Raw genomic sequence first — 11,266 nt, forward strand, 5'->3', positions numbered from 1 at the left:
GTAGCAGGGGAGGTGCGGAGATCGAGCAGCATGTACAGCACAGGCAGTGCAACACTCTTTAAGGCCCTGGACAGCTTTATGGCTCCCCAGCAAGACTGTGTCACCGCTCCCCAGTCAAGGCTGAGTCGGCGGGAGCACTGTAAAAGGATGGTGAGGGAGTACGTAGCCGATCGCACGACCGTCCTCTGTGACGCCTCTGCCACCTACAACTACTGGGTGTCGAAGCTGGACACGTGGCCTGAACTCGCGCTGTATGCCCTGGAGGTGCTTGCTTGTCCTGCGGCTAGCGTCTTGTCAGAGAGGGTGTTTAGTGCGGCTGGGGGAATCATCACAGATAAGCGTACCCGCCTGTCAACCGACAGTGCCGACAGGCTTACACTCATCAAGATGAACAAAGCCTGGATTTCCCCAGACTTCTCTTCTCCACCAGCGGACAGCAGCGATACCTAAGCAATACGTAGGCTGCACCCGCGGATGGAAGCATCGTTCTCTCTCACCATCCAAAACGGGGACATTTCTGCTTCATCAATCTGTGTATAATATTCCTCCTCCTCCTCCTGCTCCTCCTCCTGAAACCTCACGTAATCATGCCGAACGGGCAATTTTTCTTAGGGCCACAAGGCTCACTCATATAATTTTTCTAAACAATTTTTATACGTTTCAATGCTCTTAAAAGCGTTGAAACTTTAACTTGAACCAATTTTTCGTTAAACTGGGCTGCCTCCAGGCCTAGTTACCACTTAAGCCACATTAACCAAAGCGATTAATGGGTTTCACCTGCCATCTCGGTTGGGCATGGCCAATTTTTTCTGAGGTACATTACTACTGTTGGTACATCAATTTTTGTGGGCCCTCACCTACAGTGTAATCATAGTAATTTCTATGTTCTTCGCCTGCACTCATGGTACAGAAAGACACTTTAGCTACATAAATGTAACTGGGGTCTTGTCTATACTGCAGCTACTGAAATGTGAAAGAGACTGTTATCTCCCTAAACTGCTGCAATGGGAATGTTACTGGGGCCTGTCTTGAGTGCTACTATTACTGAAATGGAACTAAGACTGCGCTCCCCCTATACTGCTGCTAGTGATATGTTAGTGGGGCCTGTCCCTAATGCTACCGCTGAAATGTTAATAATTCTGGGCTCTGCCTATACCGCTGCTAATGGTATGTCACTGGGGTGTGGAAACAGAGGCTTCACAAAGACATGATGGCGGCGAGGCCATTTCCCACCAACGCTGTTACTGTTAAGGTGCATATAACCACGGACACGTGTAGAGGACACATAGTGCCTCCAAAACATCCCCCTCCTCCTCCAACAATGAAAACATTCTTGGCAAATACCTTTGCATTGGTCCGTCTGGTGGCAGTCCAAGAATTTCACCTTTAACGACACAACAAGAGAGCACCACTACCATCCCCCTGCCACGGCCCACTTAATCCTGGCCACATTCCGAAAACCAACTACATAAAACCGCGCTACCAGGTCCGCAGTCACCACCACATTACCACCAACGAGGTTACTGTTAAGGTACATATTACCAGTCTGACTGGGGCATGCAGTGTGGGCCGAAGCCCACCTGTATTGTATCTGATGTTAGCTCTGCTGAGTAGGGCACTGCAATGGGATATTTTTATGTACCACCGGTGGGTTCCAGGGAGCCACCCATGCTGTGGGTCCACACGGAGTTGTAACTGCATCTGTCCACTTGTAAAGAACCCCAGTCTGACTGGGGCATGCAGTGTGGGCCGAAGCCCACCTGCATTAACCACGACATTACCTCAGCTGTGATGGGCAATGCAATGGGATATTTTTATGTACCACCGGTGGGTTCCAGGGAGCCACCCATGCTGTAGGTGCACACAGAGTTTAACCTACATCTGTCCACTTGTAAAGAACCCCAGTCTGACTGGGGCATGCAGTGTGGGCCGAAGCCCACCTGCATTAACCACGACATTACCTCAGCTGTGATGGGCAATGCAATGGGATTTATTTATGTACCGCCGGTGGCTTCCTGGCACCCAACCATGCTGTGGGTCCACAGGGAGTTGTTACTACATCTGTCCACTTGTAAAGAACCCCAGTCTGACTGGGGCATGCAGTGTGGGCCAAAGCCCACCTGCATTAACCACGACATTCCCTCAGCTGTGATGGGCAATGCAATGGGATTTATTTATGTACCGCCGGTGGCTTCCTGGCACCCAACCATGCTGTGGGTCCACAGGGAGTTGTTACTACATCTGTCCACTTGTAAAGAACCCCAGTCTGACTGGGGCATGCAGTGTGGGCCAAAGCCCACCTGCATTAACCACGACATTACCTCAGCTGTGATGGGCAATGCAATGGGATTTATTTATGTACCGCCGGTGGCTTCCTGGCACCCAACCATGCTGTGGGTCCACAGGGAGTTGTTACTACATCTGTCCACTTCTAAAGAACCGAAGCCCACCTGTATTAAGCACGAAGCCCACCTGTATTAAGCACGACATTACCTCAGCTGTGATGGGCAATGCAATGGGATATTTTTATGTACCGCCGGTGGGTTCCAGGGAGCTACCCATGCTGTGGGTGCACACGTAATTCCCATTGCGGAGTTGGACCTGGCTGTGACTATTTATAAAAAACCGCGGTCTGACTGGGGCATGCAGACACCTTGACAGAATGAATAGTGTGTGGCACATAGGTTCCCCATTGCTATGCCCACGTGTGCAGCTCCAGATGGAGGTGGCACAGGATTGGATTTCTCATTGCTTCTGTACAGCATTGTGGACTATCGTCCCGCCCCTTTTATGGGGGGGTCGCTGCCTAGCCATGCCAACCCTCTGCAGTGTGTGCCTGCTTTTCCTGTGACAGACGCACTTATAAATAGACATGAGGGTGGCGTGGCATGAGGGCAGCTGAAGGCTGGGCAGGGACAATTTGGTGTACGCTGTGGACACTGTCGTGCGGGGGGGGGGGGGGGGGGTTGGGCAGCATGTAACCCAGGAAAAGTGGCAGCGGAGTGTCATGCAGGCAGTGATTGTGCTTTGTTGGAGGTAGTGTGGTGCTTAGCTAAGGTATGCCATGCTAATGAGGGCTTTTCAGAAGTAAAAGTTGTTGGGAGGGGGGGGGGGGGGCCCACTCTTGCCGGTATTGTGGCTTAATAGTGGGACCTGTGAACTTGAGATGCAGCCCAACATGTAGCCCCTCGCCTGCCCTATCCGTTGCTGTGTCGTTCCCATCACTTTCTTGAATTGCCCAGATTTTCACACATGAAAACCTTAGCGAGCATCGGCGAAGTACAAAAATGCTCGGGTCGCCCATTGACTTCAATGGGGTTCGTTACTTGAAACGAACCCTCGAGCATCGCGATAATTTCGTCCCGAGTAACGAGCACCCGAGCATTTTGGTGCTTGCTCATCTCTAGTCCCTACTCGATTATTCAATTCTAGCGCAAAAGAATTGGCGTCAAAATTTTACGTGCAGAATGTAATTTTTTCACTTTCCGGTGTCATAGAAACAGGAAATTTGGCACAAGCATTGATTATGTCATAAATAGGAAAAGCTAATGGGTCCCAACTCCATTATTCAATTCTATGCGCAAAAGAATTAGCGTCCACATTTTACGCTTGGAATGTAATTTTCTCACTTTCCGGTGTCATAGAAACGTGAAATTTGGCACGAGCATTGAATATGTCATAAATAGGAAAAGCTAATGGGTCCCAACTCGATTATTCAATTCTAGCGCAAAAGAATTGGCGTCAAAATTTTACGTGCAGAATGTAATTTTTTCACTTTCCGGTGTCATAGAAACAGGAAATTTGGCAGGAGCATTGATTATGTCATAAATAGGAAAAGCTAATGGGTCCCAACTCGATTATTCAATTCTATGCGCAAAAGAATTAGCGTCCAAATTTTACGCGCGGAATGTAATTTTCTCACTTTCCGGTGTCATAGAAACGTGAAATTTGGCACAAGCATTGAATATGTCATAAATAGGAAAAGCTAATGGGTCCCAACTCGATTATTCAATTCTAAGCGCAAAAGAATTAGTGTCCAAATTTTATGTACGTAATCTAATTCTCTCACTTCCTGATGTCATTTTATATAAAGGAAACGTCGCATGGTTACCTCCACGTGGTATTTCCTGGGTAACGCAGAGAACTATGCAAAATGGTGAACATATTTTTTTTCCTCAGTATCTCTAAAGTAACCACGACTTCATAAGCTTTTCCGTGTGAACACCAGATAAACACCAGTACCAAATTAACTCGGGCGAAGCCGGGTATATCAGCTAGTATATATATATATATATATATATATATATATATATGGCATAAAATTATTATTCATGATAAACTGCTGTATACTGCTAGATTGTCACAAAAGACATTTTTCACAAAATCAGGGTCCTACATTAAGGACATCTCTGATTTTCTAAGTTACGGTGGTGACCTTGGCTGATAGGGCCATTTTGGGGTCATTTGATGTGACATCCCTATATACAATTATCAACCACCAAATGGGCTTGCGGGCCATCTGGTATCATCTTATAAGATCTGACCTATCTAATAGGTGCATAGAGTTTATTATATCACTTCTGTCCATGGCTCTCCACAAACATTTTTTTTTAGGAGAATTTTTACCGCCAGAAATGGGGGACAGCCATGGAGTCCCAAATGGCCCCTACGTTACGCCAACCTGTTCATGAGCTATGTAGAAGTGATGTTTGTATATGCCTCCCCATCCTGGACCAAGATCCAGGTATGGTGAAGGTATATTGATGATATCTTCTTTATTTGGACTGGTACTGAATCAGAGCTGACTATTTTTCATCAGTAGCTGAATGGTTTATTACCAGAACTTAAATTCACCTTGACCTCCTCCAGTGAGACACTTCAGTTTCTTGATATGCTGGTGATTAACCAAGGGGGTAAGTTGATAACTTATTTATATTCCAAACCTTCTGATCGGAATAACTTGCTACACCTCAATAGTCATTCCCAAGCAAATCCAGCAATCAGCAGCACACTTTATAACCCTTGTTGGGTAGGACAAATGAAGCCAAACAATGCACGAGCCGCAGAAAAAAGGAACCCGGACCCTCGCTCCCAAGAGTGAGAGGCAATCGGAAATAGTCCTGCAGCAGCATACACGGGTGCCAAAATGAAGTAAAAAGACTTTTATTCCTCCATAGAAACAACATCTATGTTTCGATCACACAATGTCATCATCCCTCCAATATGGTTAGGTCATGACCCGGGAAGGGCAGACCCACCTATGCTGTAGCCCTCTCCCCAATAACGAAACAAGAATTTTCTTTGGCTAAATTGGCCACAACAGCCAGTTTATTACAAACAATAAAAAACATTGAACATTTTACTCAGAAAACAAGTTACGGGGGAGGGTCCTTGGAGCCACAAAATCTGGTGCAACTATACAACTCTGAAAAAATACTTAGCCCCACAGACGGACAACCAGGCTCAAGGGCAACATCAACCGCCCATTGGGTGGCTAACACTCCCGTTACTTAAGCCGGAGGGAGTCTACTGCCCCCTCCACCAACCAAATAACTGCACCAGATACCATTCAATATACTAAGGAGGGAGTCTAAGCAGGTGAGCACTTTACCCACCCAACTCCCCCCCCCACACACAATTTCCACCGACTCCAAGGACCCCCCACCCGCCAAGCTGCCATGACAGATAAATTACACCCGCTCCTCACACCAAACTATCCGGGCGGGAGGGTGGGACTCTCACTTTCTAGGTCTAAGATGGCACTGCCTCCCCCCCTTTACCTTATATATCCCCCCACCTCCTAATTTTTCTACCAATCCCTGCCGTTCCTCCCTTTATTCCAGAAAAATCTCTACACTCCCCTAACTCTTTTAACCCTTTCTAACCCCCTCCCTTACTATGTGACCTGCCCCCCCCCCCCCCCGTGTCATGCCCGGCATCCGCTCTAAGGGTCCCTCGTTCCCTTTGCTACTGCCTTAACCTTTACCCTGGAGCCAGATGCTTAGGGTCAAAAGAATAGTGGATAATGAGTTTATTGATCATCGCCTCATCATCATATGTGTGAGAAATTTTATGCTAGGGGTTATCCAAAAGAGGTTGTGGATAAGCATAGGATGAGAGCTAGAGAAGTAGATCAGGACACCTTGCTGGTCTTGTATAAGAGGGACAAATCTGTGCTCATTCCATTTGTATCAACGTTTGGACCGATTAGTGGGGAAATCAAGCATATCATTGGTAAACATTGGCATCTGCTCTTACAATGCCATCCGAAACATTGCGGAATTTGCACAATTACCTGTAATGGCTTACCACCATGGTGGTAATCTGAAAGACAAAAAGAGATGCATAACAAAAAGGATTTTCACACCCGCAATGGACAACAGACGTTGGCTCTGGTTAAGCATGGGAATTTTCTGTGCTTAGGTTGCGTCTATTGCAATAATTTAAAAAAAGGTGATAGATTTACTCATCCAGGCACGGGTGTTACCTATTCAATCTAGGGTAGATTTAGGTGTCTTTCAACATTTGTAGTATACATGATCAGTTGCCTGTGCGGGTTGCTGTATATTGGAGAAACGACCAATGAGATAAAAAAAACAATTTCTAATCACAAAAGCACTATTAGAACAAAAAACGGAACTACCAGTAGCAAAACATTTTGTGGAGTCGGGTCATACAGTCAGCAAATTGCGCTTTAGGGTCATTGACTCTGTACCCCCCAATATTAGAGGTGGTGACAAGGAAAGGCAGTTGAAGCTCTTGGAGCTAAGGTGGATAGTGGAGCTTGACACTCTGCAGCCCAAGGGTTTAAACATTGAGTATAACCCATTACCGTTTCTTTAAATATGTTGCGTGTTTTTCTCATGGAGTAGAGTTGGACTTTTAGTGATTTGTCATACATTCAATTTTTATTTGTGTTTACCGTCCTCAAGAGATTGAGAGCAGCATAGGTCTCTGTGTCCGCTTCACATGGAGCGCTGATGGGCCAATGAATTCATGTGCTAGTTCTGCCTCATGACCAGCTATATGATATAATACTGGCAGATGATCTATCCAAGATACAATCAGCCATCTACTTTTGCACTTTGTTTGTGATAACTTTCATAATTCTGCTAATAGAGATTTTTGTGATGTATGAATAAAGAATATTTGAGCAGCAATTTGTGTATGATCCTATATGGGTTAGGCATATATAATATGATCTATATGATCTAGAGAAGATCTATGGGTACCTTTACTTCGGAAATTGATAGAGGGCCATTTTTACCAATATTCTGCATCTTGCATTTTACTAGTCATAATGGTAACATGGTGACAATTCAGCAGGGCACAGCAAGTGGTAATTGGATATAGTATACATATTTTTTATGACAATTTAGCAGTATACAACAAGTGACAAGTGTACAAGATATACACATTTTTCTTGAATAAGGATTTTATGCCATATATATATATATATATATATATATATATATATATATATATGAAGAACTGACACTTAGAGTTTTAATACATCTGCAATGTATTGGGATGGTGGTCAGCGTTCCCCAAGCCATACTAGTTTAAACCCAGTCAAAGTTTACCGTGTTTACAAAGATAAAAGTACAAATCAAAATACTGAATACTTTTTTGGAACGTTTGATAGTGTTTAACAGATTAACATTAATTGTCTAAACGTGTCTCTAAAAATTACCAAAGTATATGTCAGCTAAATTTTAGGTTAAGGACTTATATATATATATGTATATTAGAACCATTCATTTCCTGTGGTATGTTCACGTCTGTGTTTTACAGGCGTGCAAACGCACATACCTGCAAAACATGAATTTAATGAATGGCTGAGTACTGCTTGTGATTGGCTGAGCACTGTGACCAATCACAGGCAGTGCTTAACTGTCATTCAATGAATGGCTTAGTGCTGCCTGTGATTGGCTGAGTGCTCGGCCAATCAGATACACCCCTTTAAGCAGACGGGGATTTTAAATCCCCGCCTGCTGAAAGAACTTTATTACAGTGTCGGGACCCAAGCGGCTAGACGCACCTGTGCCCCGGCAGTGGTGGAGAGGTGAGTATGTATATTTTTCAGGGAAGGGCTTATATTTAAATAGATCTTTATTGACACCCCAGATGCTGCTCTCTATTTGAAAATACCCCTAAAACTGTGGTATGACACTGAAGAAGAAGGAAGAGGAAGAAGGTAGATGAAGAAAGCGGAAATTCAAAAAGAATAAAGAAGAAAAAAAAGGAAGAAGAAAAAGGAATAAGAAGAAGGAAGAAGAAGATTGGAAAAAGGAGTAGGAAGAAGTAAAGGTTTTTTTAGGCTTCATGTACATGGGGAAATTATATTTAGCGTATCCGCGCAGAAGAAAAAGTGCAAATCCACATCCCATAGGAATGCATTGACCATCCACGGTTAGTTAAATGATATTTTAAGTGACTAGCGGATTTCACGCGCGGGAAAAAAAATGCGGCATGCTTCATTTAAATGCGGATCAGGCGTGCATGAGCTCATAGAGCTTATCTCAATTTATCCTGCATGAAAAAAAAAGCAAATATAGTGCATCCGCAGCAGAAATCTGCAGCAGAAATCCGTGTCAGCCTGATTTTCCCCGTGGACCTGAGGCCTTACACTGAAAGATGATCACTCAAAAGATGGCTTTGAGCGCTCATTTTGCAAAAATTCTACTTGGTACTAATGCCTATTAGTACTAATTAGTAGCGTGTAAGCCGCCAAGAGCTGTAATCAGAGAACACACCATCCACTGTTCTCTAAATAAATTTTGTTCTGCCACGGGACTAACAGCTGAGCATGCGGTCCATCTTATCAGCTGTTATGCTGAACGATGGATTTCATGCCGAACTGAAATTCATTGTTCGGCAGAAAAGTGAAAGATTGGCACTAGAGATGAGCGAGCGTACTCGGATAAGCACTACTCGCTCGAGTAATTGGCTATATCCGAGTATCGCTGTGCTCGGGGCTAAAGATTCGGGTGCCGGCACGGAGCGGGGAGCTGCAGGGGAGAGCGGGGAGGAACGGAGGTAAGATCTTTCTCTCCTTCTCTCCCGCCCGCTCTCCCCTGCTCCCCACTGCGACTCACCTGTCAGTCGCAGCGGCACCCGAATCTTCAGGGACAAGCACAGCGATACTCGGATAAAGCCAATTACTCGAGCGAGTAGTGCTTATCCGAGTACGCTCGCTCATCTCTAATGGGCACATTTACACCCAACGATTATCGATCAAAAGATGGCTTTTGAGTGAATTTTGAGTGATAATCGTAGCGTCTAAATGAGCCTTAAGAAGTAGAGTAGAAGAAGATAAAACAAAGATTAGAGGAAGAAGATTAAAGGAAAAAAAAGGAGAAGACGATTAGAAGAAGAAGAAGGAAGAGGAAGAAGGAAGAACAATAAAATTTTAAGAAAATAAGAAGACATTTTATTTTTAGTGGGTTCGGACAAGATAAACCACTCAATGTTCAGGTTGAATTTCAATGCCCCATTTTTTTGTTCCGTTAGATAATCTTTTTGCCTGCTGTTTATCTCCTTAAACACATGAATGTTCAGCCAAGCTAAACATTCATGTGTATGGTGGAGATGGGAGAAACAGATGCCTTTGACCACAGTTATTGAATGTCTCTGGGCACCTTTAGAAGCTCTAATTTAAAGTGCCCTCTGCTAGTGTGTTTTATTGTATATATCAATTGGGCTACCGGTTAATCTACCTGTTTCCTTGTAGACCCCAAAATCCTAAACTGGGAAGTACAGTACATAAATGGTTGACAATCTCAAAGGCTACATTTGTGGTAAATGCATCATCTCTACAGATATCTCAACAATGCTGACCCCCAGAGATGTGTGTATTTATCAGACCTGATCCTAAGCAATCCAAGGCTCAGGAATGGATAAGCCCAATTATTCACACGCATATGTTACTAGACCTCTGCCAAGAACAGGTACTTCTCATTCTCAGGATCTGTGGAGGAGGAGGGCACTGAAAGTAATTAATTATTTGTCTGTTCTCCCTGTATGTGTCACAGGTAGAAAAAGTGGACTGCTGAGAACATAATGAATGAAATTACACTAATTATAGTACTTGTTGAGCAATTGAATAGTCACTATATGTCTTAGGTGAAAAGTTCTAAAATGCTGCATGTAAAAAGCAGCAAAATATCACTATTTGTCATAGTGAGCTGTGCCCATGTCAGGGATGAAAAAATACCAGTTCTCAAGCAGTGAAATTAAACACATATTTTAAATTGTCACATTGCACTCACTCTACCTGAGGAAGATGCAAAAAAAGACCAAAATGATGGTGCAATAATAATATTATAGTTAGAAATGGAAAATTCTATCAGAAAATTACTTAAATCTACCTTACGGTTTCATGTTAAAATCCTGTCCTGGAACTGGAAGGGGGAGGAGGTACAGTATATTACCTGCTCTTGATTTTCTCACTTATTCTTTCTTTACTCTGGTTCCGATTTCTGTTTTTTTCTGTGGCCAAGATGGCACCCTCCATCTTTAGTCTATCTAATCACCTTTGAAACATTGTTAGTTGTTAGGACTACCAATGCTGTGTATCTGCTTTGTGATTGGCCAGCGCTGCTCATGTGATCAGTAATGATGAGCAAACCTTCCAAAAGTTTAGTTCGAATGGTTCACAAAATCTTGGCAAAAAGTTGGATTTAGTTTGATTTAGTTCAACCCAAACTAATACCCTTAAAACTTGTGTATATCCCTGTCTATGGGAGGAAGAGGAAGAAAAAGAGGAAGAAGGAGAAGAATTATTTTGGTGGGTTCAGCTGAGATGAACTGCCCAAAGCGGTCGGGGAGACAGTGGGATACAGGATGGTGGGGGTCACGATGACTCTACTGTCTCCACCTGGTACATCTAAAATGCAGCCTTGTCTGGCTACATGCAGGGGATAAAGTTGGCAATGGTGCTTCGAACTTTCAGTACTTATCTGTCCATGTGATGCCAGTGCCTCTTCTGAGTGACAAATCACCTGAGCCGAATAAAAGAGTCCACAATTGAGAAGTAGTTTCAAACCGGTGGCACACGGTTTTCTTTTACTCACAAATTTCCAGCTCTGATTTCCAAGAACAAAATACTGCAAGCAGTCTTAGATACAACACTCTTGGCACATTTTTCTTCTGCACAACCTCCGACACACTTGCAATTAGAAGTCACTCTTCCCCCGAAGTACAAACATCATCAGTCTCAGTTATCTGATGGAAGAACTCTTAGGAGAACACTCCTGACACGGAG

This window comes from Eleutherodactylus coqui, chromosome 3, assembly GCF_035609145.1.
Source record: "Eleutherodactylus coqui strain aEleCoq1 chromosome 3, aEleCoq1.hap1, whole genome shotgun sequence".
Classification (NCBI taxonomy): Eukaryota; Metazoa; Chordata; class Amphibia; order Anura; family Eleutherodactylidae; genus Eleutherodactylus; species Eleutherodactylus coqui.